Source organism: Haliotis asinina, chromosome 3 (assembly GCF_037392515.1).
Source record: "Haliotis asinina isolate JCU_RB_2024 chromosome 3, JCU_Hal_asi_v2, whole genome shotgun sequence".
Taxonomy (NCBI): Eukaryota; Metazoa; Mollusca; class Gastropoda; order Lepetellida; family Haliotidae; genus Haliotis; species Haliotis asinina.
The window spans coordinates 41,427,465-41,441,134 of NC_090282.1; the positions used below are offsets into that span (position 1 = coordinate 41,427,465).

The following is a 13,670-nucleotide window of genomic DNA, read 5'->3' on the forward strand; positions in this document are numbered from 1 at the left end:
TAAATGTAAAGGATCCCCAATGTATCTATGTTTGAGAACCTGTGAAAACCTAGATGAAGCATTACAGTAATGGCTGAGCGGTAGGAAAAATAGAGCAGATCAGGGAGCACCTATAACGAGCAGCAAAAGGACTGGGGGACTCTAAATTCGGTCTATCATTGCCCATCCTCATTGATGATAATAATAGGAAGAAGAAATGACGACGACGATGAAGATGTTCATAGCTGCGTGAAGACATTTTGGTTTTGTTGAGTCTCCAATGAAAGCTGTCCAGAAATTACTGATTCAGACGAAAATACTTATGTTTCATTTCTTCCCCTTCAGGAACATCACCTAACGAACTGGCACATCTGCATGCATGCCGTTCTAATTAAGAAAGTCTACGGAATGTGTACTGGTGCAGCCAGTAAGTGAATGAGGCATCGAATACCCCACCTCGAATCCCAGTTAGGCCTCTAAAAGGCATCTCATATGAAGTCTACTATAGATCTGTGTCCTGGAGGGTCAAGCGTCCAGTGAACGAGTTTGGTCAAAATCACTCTCGGTTCCTTGGGAAAACGGTCTAGATCATTACTCGAGTCCATCATCGTAATTGTGTCTAACTATCTTTGCCCTTTCGGGATACCTGCGGATGTCGTATTTTATCGCCTGTTTACATCAAAGAGAGATTATCTCAAGCAGTCTCGCTCCAACGTCGATATGTCTGCTAGCGAATGATCCTCTACACGATGTGACATTTTTGCAAACTGATTATATTCAAGACTCCCTCCCGAGCTATACATGGTTCTAAGGCAACATTCTATGCATGTTTGACCACACTTCCGGATAGACTGCCACAGGGAAAGGTGTCAATGTTGGCATATTGTTTAACGCCGTTCTCGACAACATTTCTATTGTATTACAACGCACACACGCACACAAGCACACATACACAAACCAAAACAAAAATCATTCCGACCGATTAAACATAAAATGGTATATTTTAAAGGTCTGTCCTGTTGCTGTGCTATCACGGGGTATGCTGTCCGTGTCAAATCGGAAGCTGGTAAACAGCAACTTACGTTTACACGTTGAACAGAAAAATATGAAAAGTTTGATTTTTGCTGGTTTCCTTGAGCGCTTTCTATTAATATTTTAAGCTAAATCGAATATGTATCATGTAGAGCAGACTACCCGGACGAATACCGTTGTAGTATTTATACACTTCAGTATAAATTCCAATAGTCTATTATCTTTACTTTACCTCTGATGGCATCAGGGCGACGAATAGATATCGTTCGTCTTACAGTGTGAAACAAAATTAATATATAATTCATAATTAATAATTCATACTAGCTTACTTTGTGGCGGCTTTGAGGTTATAGTTTTAGCCTTTCAGGTGTAGTATTAAGTTATATTTAGATATGTACGTCCTCAGACACAATACATGAAATCACGTTCACTTTTGATATAGCTGCTTATAGCTTAGGTACTGGTGTTAGCTGGCACACGTGATTGATTAATTGCCTTGACGTTCATAGTTCTAAAAGAATAATGTCCATTTGGACACATGAAATAACTTAGTGTAAGTGGCATTTGAAATGCAGTCACGTCTTTGAATAAGGCCCGAGGAAGAGACGTGATAAACCCATGCATGCATCAGTACTAAAGAACTAGGGCTTGACTCTAAAACATGAAGACATGCCCCTTTCCATTATTACTGTCTTCTACACCTCCACAACAACCTGTACTTGTCCATCAAATTCATATCTTAGAGATGACCCTAATGTCATCTCGGAACGCTTCTTTCTTCATATTAACGTAAACTATTTGAGACAATAGGAATAATTATTTTGTAGATTCCCTCCCCACCCACCCCCCACCACCCCACCCCCCCATCCCGCCAACTCCAGGGATTTGCTTGAATGTTTATGAATTCATAATTTTAAATAATCACTTCTCGTGATTTCCAAACACTTGATTTTTCATCTTTGTTTACCCCTCTATCAACCTCGAGAGGAAACATCCCATTTCTTGAACAATGGCGTATTTGTTCCATACCTGTAGTGTCTTCATGCACATGAACCGAGATTTCATATCAGATTGGTTAAAATTGAAGAATATAATTTGGCCAAGACGTGTAACCTTAACTTGAGGGTATTTTGTTGATCGGATTTCAAAAGAGATAAAAAGCCACTGATCTAGCTTCCAGGACTCGAGGCTCTCTTAGTGCTAAGATAGTCGTAAGTACCATACATTAACATTAACCCACGCCTGTCTTAGCGCTGAAAGAGTTTCGAAAATCTAGGCCCTGGAGTAGAAACACAGTCTGTAAAAGAAACCAGTGAACTTGGCTCCTCTGTTTCACAAAGAAATACCAGTGACAGATGTGTCTTCATGTCAGTTTGACAAGACGAATGTCTTTGACTTTCAAGGCATTCTTTTAACATTCAACTGTTCCCGAGTGTCGAGTAATACTTCAACAGACCCGTCGTGCAGCTCTCATCTCAGTGAGGTAAGGTGTAAACGATGTTTCAATACTTGATGCATTAGAATGATATCGGATCCCATTCCTTAATGATTTGCCTTACTTACAGTCTAAGTAAACTCAGTCTCAGTGTATTTCGTTACACTCCACCACTGAGTCTAACAAACCCAAGCAGAAGGTCGCGTCAGGTAACCTTTGAGCGACCAATGGCCGTCCAATCAAACGCAAGACCGTTAAATAGATTTAACCAATCAGACAACGGCTACTAGTTAGGGATCGGAGGGTTTTTCAAAATATTCCGGTCACTGGCACAGATCTCCCCAAAACAAAAATCCGCATATAACACAGTTAATTGACCTGCAGTATATACACTTTGGGGTTTCTGTTGACATGGTTACCATTACCTAATATTTCCGCAAGATGATTTCCTTGAATATTGCCAAAAACACTATTTTAAGCGACTGTTTACTCACCGTTGTCATGGTTGTACGTACGCCGTGTGCATCACCCGGAAGCGAGCGTACGCTAAATAACATTCGGAATCGTTCGGGTACGAACCTTTTCGAGAAAAAAGTTCAAAAGGTATGTGCGAATGTGCACTTTCGCGATTTGCAATTGGTAAGCTGTGTTCTGATTAGTCAGTCTCAAAGGCTACCTAACGTGACCTCTCACAAGGTTTTGTTAGACACGGTAGTGGAGTGTAAAGTACGAAAAGTACTGAGGATAAGTTTACTTCGTCTGGTTTTAATTAACGCGGTTTATTACAATATTTGTCGGTGCGTGTGTTTGTGTCGGGCCCCACCGGTTGGGCCGGATGCGCTGAACTTATCGCAAAATTCAAATGTCACCACTATCTAAAATCAATTTACGAACCATCTCTAAGTCAGAATGGGTGAGTTTGGTTTTACGTCGCGTTTAGCAATATTCCAGCAATATCATGGCGAGGGACACCAAAAATGGATCTCACATATTGTACCTATATATAATGGAACCTGGGTCTTTAGCGTGATGAGCGAACGCTTTAACCACTAGACTACCCCGGCCACCGCCACATAAATGCGTCATGGACATGGACTAGAGTCTTAATACTGGATTAGTAGTACTTGACACAAGATGACGACGTGTGGGTAACTGTTTGTTTAACTACCTGACAGAAGTTGACCTGTATCATGAATTGTACTGCTATGTTACGTGAATGATTAGCTACTTGTTTTGTTTTTTTTGTTTGTTTTGGGGTTGTTTTTTTAGGGTTTTTGGGGGGTTGGGGGTGTCTATGACATTTCCTCTTTGTGAATAATACAGTAATAAATACACATGTTCGTTGTTGGTATTTGTTTTCAATAACTCGTTTGGACTTGGTACTTATAATACTTACAAATGCCGTCACTATATGGCTGGAATAACGCCGATGTGACGTAAAGCCTAACCACTATGAGAGAATACGCGGAACAACAACTCATACTACATAGAGAATGTCTTCATTATCCCTTCTGTGGAATCTGTATGAATCAATGCAACGTTCTTATACCCAACTGCCCACATTGTATTTGTCCGACAATCTATACAGTCTGTTCCATCAACTCACTATTTATTTCGTTAAATAAGTAAGGATAAAAACATCACACCAAGTTTATACATTGTGCAAATCTAAATAAAACCCATTAAAGCTGAATTTGACTCAAGAGAAGTCCGGTATGAATTAATAATCACGTTTGCACGCAGAAAAGCGCCGTCTTTAAAGACTTGCTGCTGTCGTCCAGATGACATCAATACATCTCAGATACCTCTTTGATTAAATAGGAAAAAACACCATCAGAGATCAAGTATATTTTTATATTTATAGGACGTATTTTTGTCCTCTCTTCCATCATTTATTTAAAAATTCATGTAACTGCTGAACAGTTCACACGTCTATCAACGATGTCAGTACCCTACATCCAACATGCGTGCCAACATCTTGACCGGCACACAATCGTTCGTCCTTCGCTGGTTCTAGTTTCTTTCGTAAACAACACTGCATGGAGTATATGCTATCAAGTCTTAGCCTGTCCAGTGCAGCTGTTACCTAGCAACAATGGTGTAGAGCGCAAGCTGCAGGTCCCTACCCTCCGGTCGGCCATTCGCTATATCACGAAGGTTATGCCAGGTTACGGAGGGAGGGAGAGCGAGGGGGCGAAACTATTTTCGGTTGACCTACATATCGCATGGGCAAGCGCCGCGGGCCATTCAGCGTTTGTGGGCTATCTGCGCCAGAACACAAAGACGGTGTTGTGCATAGCGCGAGCGTGAGTCAGGTGCACGCTGGTCAGAAGGAAGGGGTTGTAGGGAGGGGCGTGAGGAGGGATTTTTTTAAATGTGGGTTTTATTCACTGGGATGTAGCTGACCTGTCATAAGATACTTTCACATCCAGAACTAAATTTGTACGGACGAACGCTTTTCGGTATTCGCATATTTAACTGAAACTGACCCGCCTGAAATGAGGTTTGGTTAGGCCATTGTAAACGAAAGGGGTGGAAGGTTGGTTGACCTATATCGTCTTATTGTTATACACACATCGGTGCAGTGTATTTGCTGGGGAATGTTAAGATACAGAAAATAACGATATTCTTTAGAGTGAGCATTTAATTTGTAATGTTATCAACAAATCTGAGTCACGAAGAGGTCAGAAAAATGAAATGAATTGTTTTCAATAAATCTCGCCAGTGATTGAAAACTAAGTTGAACAAACTATCCCCGCGGTTTCTTCACAAAGTTACCATTCTTCATGTCCTATAACTTCAACCTATATCTCCTTCTCTCTTTTATTCCAATGTTCGAACCTCAGTCTATTTTTTTCTGTTAACTGGACCATAGCCAAAATATACATTTACAAAGAATATTTCTGTTTAGCGTGATGAGATATAGTAATACATGTTATGCACTCATCACCGTTCATTGTTTATGTCCAACATCATGCTCTAATTAGATTCAGTTAATAACGTAGTAAACACGAAAGCTATCTTAAAACGAGTATTCTAGGTCACAGATGGCTAACTGCATTTTACAAAGCAACGTGTATATTTGACCTACGCACGAAGCAGCGGGCGAACACACCCATGTTTTCCACATGCTGTGTCTGTGTGTTAATCAATATGACAGATAACGAATCACTGCCCTAAATACAACGTTAGTTTAGCATTCGATCACGTGTCTAAAGACTACGATCTGCATCCATGATTTAGAACTCTCGTGGTTACGATTGACCTAACGTTTCTTTCTAAAAACTGGTGCTGTGACACCAGATTGGCGAAAGGTCACCTCAAGCCTGCATGTAGACCACGTGTGTCACAGTCAAGATAAACTAATGATAAGATTAACTGATGGCTGCACTAGCGGGTAGTTACTCCGAAGACATTAATACCGTTCATTATGAAAGCACATTGAAATTCGTATATTTCTGACAGTGCTAACCTGTGGCTTCAGAACACTTCTATCTATAATTGTTATATATGTGCCAGGACGATACCACATCGAACTTAAATGACACGCATTTATAATTAATTACCACTGTGTCGATGTTCGATGACCTTGTCGATGTTCGGAAAACATACCCCGGAACAATTAATTTCTTTTTATTTCAAAAAGCACGAAGCAGGTGTTTTGTATGAATGGAAGGGATTTTATCATTTAAGTGGGTGTAATGTCTTCAGATGGTAATGATGAATCTAAAGATTAATAGATTCACCATACGTCAGTTAGGACTCATGGCTGAACACTACGTAGACTAAACTCAAACATCTCCATCACGGCACACTTGTAAGTAATGCCTCGGAATACGAATTCAGGAGAACGGATGATTGTACGTGCGTTTCGTTAAGTATTTAACGCGTACGCATTGCGTATTTACATTCGACTCGTGTTTCAGGCAAACTTAGACAAATGCGCCTTCTTATCCCGAATACTACATCACTAGGTCGAGTGATATTTCCTCGCTACCAATAAAAGGCACCCTTATCCCGAATTCTCCTCCTCTAATTCGAGAGACTTCACGCTCTTATCACCAATAACATTCTGTATAGAGAGAGAAACATATCTGCTATGGAAGCTGAAGGGACGACAAGCATAAAATGTTCACTAAGAATGGAATACGCTTGGACCAGTGTTTACATCAAGACAACCGTTAGATCGATACATCGACGTTCGAACCCGGTGTGATGACCGTATGGCTCTAACCATTAGGGTCCTACCGCCCTGACTGTAGAGATAGAAAGAAAATGATTTTAAACATTCTTTTTTTCATCCAGGAAGTCTGGGTAGGGGCTTGATGTATAATGTATAGACAACATTGCCACATCGCCCAGGGCAGTCAGACGGGTGTGTGATGAAATAAGGAAATGGTTAGAGTGACAGTCCCATCCACAGTCACGAAGCAACGCACATTCTCTTTCCTCATCCGCCATTGTAACTTCGTCGTACACCGACTGACCTGTACAAACCTTGCTGTGTTTATTGGGAATATTTTTGTTTTTCTTTGGAGGGATTTTCAGAATTACACATGGTTCCATAATATTTCTTTTTCAGTGGATTAACGAGGATAGTGTATCGTGTAAAAAGACCTGAGCATATGTGGGAAGAAAAGGCAATGAATTGCAAGGGTTGTAAGAGTTATGCCCCCTTAAAGACAATCCGTCATTTCCAAAATCCCAAGCAGTTGTCTGATACAGCAGCGTCTCTCATGCCATTGCTCTCTCACATCCTCATTGATTGCATAATCCCTATGTAATTGTCAGTTTTTGAAACTAAGAAATTTGCTTGAAATATTTTTAATCTTGAAGGGATTTTATCAATGAACAGTCAACATTACTTGTTTCAAGAACTGTTCTAGTTCGAACAAGATAGCCACATTATCCTCGAAATGATGCATTTGATAACTCAAGATATTGTTAAACTGAACACCTACAGCTCTAATTTAGGGTCGTGGACAGTGCTTAAAGAATATTGTATCATGGTCTTGTTTTCGAAAATACCATTTGTTTAAAAGTAATAAAATTATAGAAAATTTACCGATGATGCTGATTGTGAAGCGAACGTAAAATATAATCTTCTTTGTTCGTTTGTATATTTAAGTCCATTTCCAATACATGTGGCAGTCAGATTGTGAAATCAGTCATTTCGTGAAATGACTATGAGGGTCCGCCATTTCGCGTCACTGTGTGTAACACAAATCAGTATACTTCAGTCTTTCATGATTTCACAATCTGCCTGTAAAAAACCTTGGACTCAACTTTAGTGCAGACTCTTTCAGTGTTGCCACAAACCTTAGTGTGCAGTACACAACCCTGTGCACTTAAAAGAACCCACGAATCCGTTGGTATATAACCAGATGGTGGCCACACGTATACGTGCATACACCTAGTTGCGGTACAGCAAAGTGCAGTAAACATGTACAAAATAGCACGCACGCACGCACGCACGCACGCACGCATGCACGCACGCACCCATGACCCGCCTATGATACCCCGACGGACATTTATTGGACGCTCCATATCGACGTCTGCGACCAAATCAACAAGAGCTGCCCCTGAACCTTCAACATCTGGCGGAACGAAGAATTGCGGGAAGAGTAAGTGGCCACAATACGTCTGTTGTGCCATTGTGCTCTTAGGGGCACCACATACGTCATCTGGCGATCGGTGCTTATAACGCAAAACACAACTTTGGTAGCAATGTGCCGGTATACGAGGGACGACCAAGACCCATGTAGAATCAGCAAGAAATCGATTCAAATGCAGTTATTTTTTGTCTCATTTTTCGAAATATTATTTGTCACGCTCAAGCAATTGGATTTTGCTATGTTCCAGTCTCATGATCCCCTTTCGTTTGGCCTACCTCGGTATGCTAAAAAAAACTAAGCAAAATCTGCAATAAATGCAGATTTATTCACAAACTGCAGGAAACAAAATATGCAAAAAATATGTCTTAGGTTGTGAGATTCATAGTAGTTACCTAGAATCACACTTACGTATTAAAGCTGATCGAGATGCTTCTAACCTGACACAGACAATAACATTATTAAAACACAGATCACTCACACACTCACTCTTTGACAAAGTTAATCTTCTATGCTGCTTGTTATTCGTATCGCCTAGAACACCTAGAAGGCCTAGTGTTTTCTTGACTGCTCTCTGGTAATATGTTAAACATTGTCAGGAGCACGGATTACTCCTATATTGCTGACAATATCACTTCACTCATCCCTTGACTTTGTGGATGTCGTTGGGACGACGTCCAGCACTTGCCTGCGTGTATCTCTGTCTTCCAACACCCTCTGGGATTCTGTCATACTCAGTCCTGTCCATTCCTGCACGTTATCTTCTCACCTCTCTCTTTGTCTTCCACCACCCTCTGGGATTCTGTCACACTCAGTCCTGTCCATTCCTGTGCGATATCTTCCCACCTCTTTCTCTGGTTTCCACGTTTCCAGCCTACTTAAACTGTACCTGGCAGGCAAAAACAAGGCCTCTTGAACGGGAAACGTGCCCACATGTTCTGTGTCGTGGATACCTGGGATCTTTCCGTAGCATCACCTTATTTCCCAGGATCCTCCTTTCTAGCTCTACGGTGATTGTCCAGGTTTCACAGGAGGATAGAAAGACCGACAGAGCAAGGGAGTGCATAATTTTCATCTTTGGGCGCATGTTCTTGTCTCTCCAGAGAGTTTGCACTTTTGCTATTGCCGCTGTTGTTTGTGCGATCCTTGTCACAATTTCAGGTTCTTAACCTTCGTTCGGTATCATGGAGGCAAGGTATTTGATATGTTCCGCTGACTTTGATTTCTGGGGTGATACCTTGGGTATTGTTAGTCATCAGCTTGCTTTTTTCAGCACTGATTTCCATGCCAAATGCAGAGGCCGCTAGATCAAGATGTTCCACCACTGGTCAGTTTATCTGATAATATACTGAACAGCAAAAGAAACACAACTGTTTTGGATTGTTTGTTTTTTGGGGGTTTTTTTTGCCAATCTGGGCAGTCCATCTGATAATATACTGAACAGCACAAAAACCAAAACAAAACAAAACACACAACTGTTTTGGATTGTTTGTTTTTGGGGGTTTTTTTTGCCAATCTGGTCAGCTCATCCGGTAATATACTGAACACCAAAAGAAACACAACTGTTTTGGGTTGTTTGGTTTTTTTGGGGGTTCTTTTGCCAATCTGGTCAGCCCATCTGATAATATATTGAACAGCAAAAGAAACACAACTGTTTTGGATTGGTTTTTTTTCGGTTTTTTTTGGCCAATCTGGTCAGCTCATCCGATAATATGCTTAACAGCAAAAGAAACAACTGTTTTGGGTTGTTTGGTTTTTGGGGGTTTTTTTGTTTTGTTTTTTTGCCAATCTGGTCAGCCCATCCGATAATATACTGAACAGCAAAAGAAACACAACTGTTTTGGGTTGTTTGGTTTTGGGTTTTTTGGGGTTTTTTGTTGGTTTTTTGCCAATCTGGTCCGCTCATCTGATAATATACTGAACAGCAAAAGGAACACAACTGATTTTCTTTTGCTTTTGTTTTTTTTTATACATATCATATGTATATGTTTTTGTAATAGAACATGAACGCTTTCTTCAATGAGATTTCATTTCATCTTCGAAACTTGCTTTTGCTGTTCAGTGTACGTTAAAACCTGCTCAGAGCAAGGATTACACTTATCTTTGTGTTACAACTCTTGTTACGCCCACAATGTAAGCAATAGGAAGATGGCAATCATGTCCAGGTGATTCAATTTAGAGTAAATGAAAGTCGACCACTTTAAAGAGACTCCAGTTGACGTCGTCGACGCTTCATGTTTCCGTGTAGTATGATAGTTCCAGGACACTGGAGCTTTCAATAGGATGGTCCCTATTGATGGATGCTGCCACGCCACTTAATGTGATGCAGTGATGCACAGAGGCATGCGATGTACAACAAGCGACACATGGAAATAACTAATTGATTCTTGCAACCACGCAGTTGGTTGTCACAAAACGTCGATAAACGATTATTACATTTCAAGAACGTCATTTACTTTGCGTCATTTTTTTAGGTAACACATCGATACCTCTTTAAAAGAATAGCTCATGAAAATCAGCTTTCAAATTGATTCGAGTTCCCATGCCAGTCGTCTACAGAGTGACAACACAAGACTGTTAACTGACAGCGAGTTACGACTGTGACACAGTGGCCGTGATTTAGGGCGATGGTGTAGCCCAGTAGTTTACACCGAAGTTCCGGGTTCGATTCCACACATGGGTATCTAAGGCCCATTCCTGATGTCCCCCGCCTTGGTATTGCTGGAATATTGCTTAAAGCGGCGAAAAAACATACTAACTCAATCACTGTCCCTGATTTAGGGTAGCCTAGTGGTTGAAACGCTCGCTAGTCGCGACGAAGACCCGCGTTCAATTCCCCATATGGGTACACTGTGTGAAGCCCATTTCTGGTATCCCCCGTAGTGGTCGTGCTACTGGAATATTGCTTAAACCGTAAAAGTAAATGTACTCACTCTTGTCATACTGTGGATAAATACATTACACGGGGAATATCCATGCATGTCAGGTTTTGAGGTATGTGCTCCACCCATCACAATACAGTAGTTGACATCCAAACGATCCCCCTGTATGGGCGACGGACGGCACATCAGAGACGTACCGCTTTTATTACTTCACAAACTGATCTCAGCTCGTCTTCAGTGTTATTCTTGTCTACCCACGGATGTGTCGATACGCAGTATACATGATGGAAGTCAGATATAGATTCCCATATCCCGTAACAGAACATAATGGAAGTCAGATATAGATTCCCATATCCCGTAACAGAACACAATGAAAGTCAGATAGAAATTGCCATATCCCGTAACAGAACATAATGGAAGTCAGATATAGGTTCCCATATCCCGTAACAGAACATAATGGAAGTCAGATATAGATTCCCATATCCCGTAACAGAACACAATGAAAGTCAGATAGAAATTGCCATATCACGTAACAGAACATAATGGAAGTCAGATATAGGTTCCCATATCCCGTAACAGAACACAATGAAAGTCAGATATAGATTCCCATATCCCGTAACAGAACATAATGGAAGTCAGATATAGGTTCCCATATCCCGTAGCAGAACACAATGAAAGTCAGATAGAAATTGCCATATCCGGTAACAGAACATAATGGAAGTCAGATATAGGTTCCCATATCCCGTAACAGAACATAATGGAAGTCAGATATAGATTCCCATATCCCGTAACAGAACACAATGAAAGTCAGATAGAAATTGCCATATCCCGTAACAGAACATAATGGAAGTCAGATATAGGTTCCCATATCCCGTAACAGAACATAATGGAAGTCAGATATAGATTCCCATATCCCGTAACAGAACACAATGAAAGTCAGATATAGATTCCCATATCCCGTAACAGAGGAAGTCAGATATAGGTTCCCAAATCCCGTAACAGAACACAATGAAAGTCAGATATAGATTCCCATATCCCGTAACAGAACATAATGGAAGTCAGATATAGGTTCCCATATCCCGTAACAGAACACAATGAAAGTCAGATAGAAATTGCCATATCCGGTAACAGAACATAATGGAAGTCAGATATAGGTTCCCATATCCCGTAACAGAACACAATGAAAGTCAGATATAGATTCCCATATCCCGTAACAGAACATAATGGAAGTCAGATATAGATTCCCATATCCCGTAACAGAACACAATGAAAGTCAGATAGAAATTGCCATATCCCGTAACAGAACATAATGGAAGTCAGATATAGATTCCCATATCCCGTAACAGAACACAATGAAAGTCACATATAGATTCCCATATCCCGTAACAGAACATAATGGAAGTCAGATATAGATTCCCATATCCCGTAGCAGAACACAATGAAAGTCAGATAGAAATTGCCATATCCCGTAACAGAACATAATGGAAGTCAGATATAGGTTCCCATATCCCATAACAGGACATAATGGAAGTGAGATATAGATTCCCATATCCCGTAACAGAACACAATGAAAGTCAGATAGAAATTGCCATATCCCGTAACAAAACATAATGGAAGTCAGATATAGGTTCCCATATCCCGTAACAGAACATAATGGAAGTCAGATATAGATTCCCATATCCCGTAGCAGAACACAATGAAAGTCAGATAGAAACTGCCATATCCCGTAACAGAACATAATGGAAGTCAGATATAGATTCCCATATCCCGTAACAGAGCACAATGAAAGTCAGATATACGTTCCCATATCCCGTAACAGAACATAATGGAAGTCAGATATAGATTCCCATATCCGGTAACAGAACACAATGAAAGTCAGATAGAAATTGCCATATCCCGTAACAGAACATAATAGAAGTCAGATATAGATTCCCATATCCCATAACAGGACATAATGGAAGTCAGATATACATTCCCATATCCCGTAACAGAACACAATGAAAGTCAGATAGAAATTGCCATATCCCGTAACAGAACATAATGGAAGTCAGATATAGATTCCCATATCCCGTAACAGAACACAATGAAAGTCAGATAAAGATTCCCACATCCCGTAACAGAACATAATGGAAGTCAGATATAGATTCCCATATCCGGTAACAGAACACAATGAAAGTCAGATAGAAATTGCCATATCCCGTGACAGAACATAATGGAAGTCAGATATAGGTTCCCATTTCCCATAACAGGACATAATGGAAGTCAGATATACATTCCCATATCCCGTAACAGAACATAATGGAAGTCAGATAGAAACTGCCATATCCCGTAACAGAACATAATGGAAGTCAGATATAGATTCCCATATCCCGTAACAGGACATAATGGAAGTCAGATATAGATTCCCATATCCGGTAACAGAACACAATGAAAGTCAGATAAAGATTCCCATATCCCGTAACAGAACATAATGGAAGTCAGATATAGATTCCCATATCCCGTAACAGAACATAATGGAAGTCAGATATAGATTCCCATATCCGGTAACAGAACACAATGAAAGTCAGATAGAAATTGCCATATCCCGTAACAGAACATAATGGAAGACAGATATAGGTTCCCATATCCCGTAACAGAACATAATGGAAGTCAGATATACATTCCCATATCCCGTAACAGAACATAATGGAAGACAGATATAGGTTCCCATATCCCGTAACAGAACATAAT

General features: G+C 40.5%; 1 long non-coding RNA gene across 1 annotated transcript in view; it reads left to right on the forward strand.

The window, feature by feature from the left end:
• Window positions 1–2,592: 2,592 nt before the first annotated feature.
• The window catches only part of LOC137278034 (uncharacterized), a 173,767-nt gene continuing 162,689 nt past the window's right edge, over window positions 2,593–13,670 (forward strand). Inside the window, exon 1 of the long non-coding RNA XR_010956639.1 lies at window positions 2,593–2,655. This is a non-coding gene — a long non-coding RNA (uncharacterized lncRNA). The remainder of the gene's footprint in view (window positions 2,656–13,670) is intronic.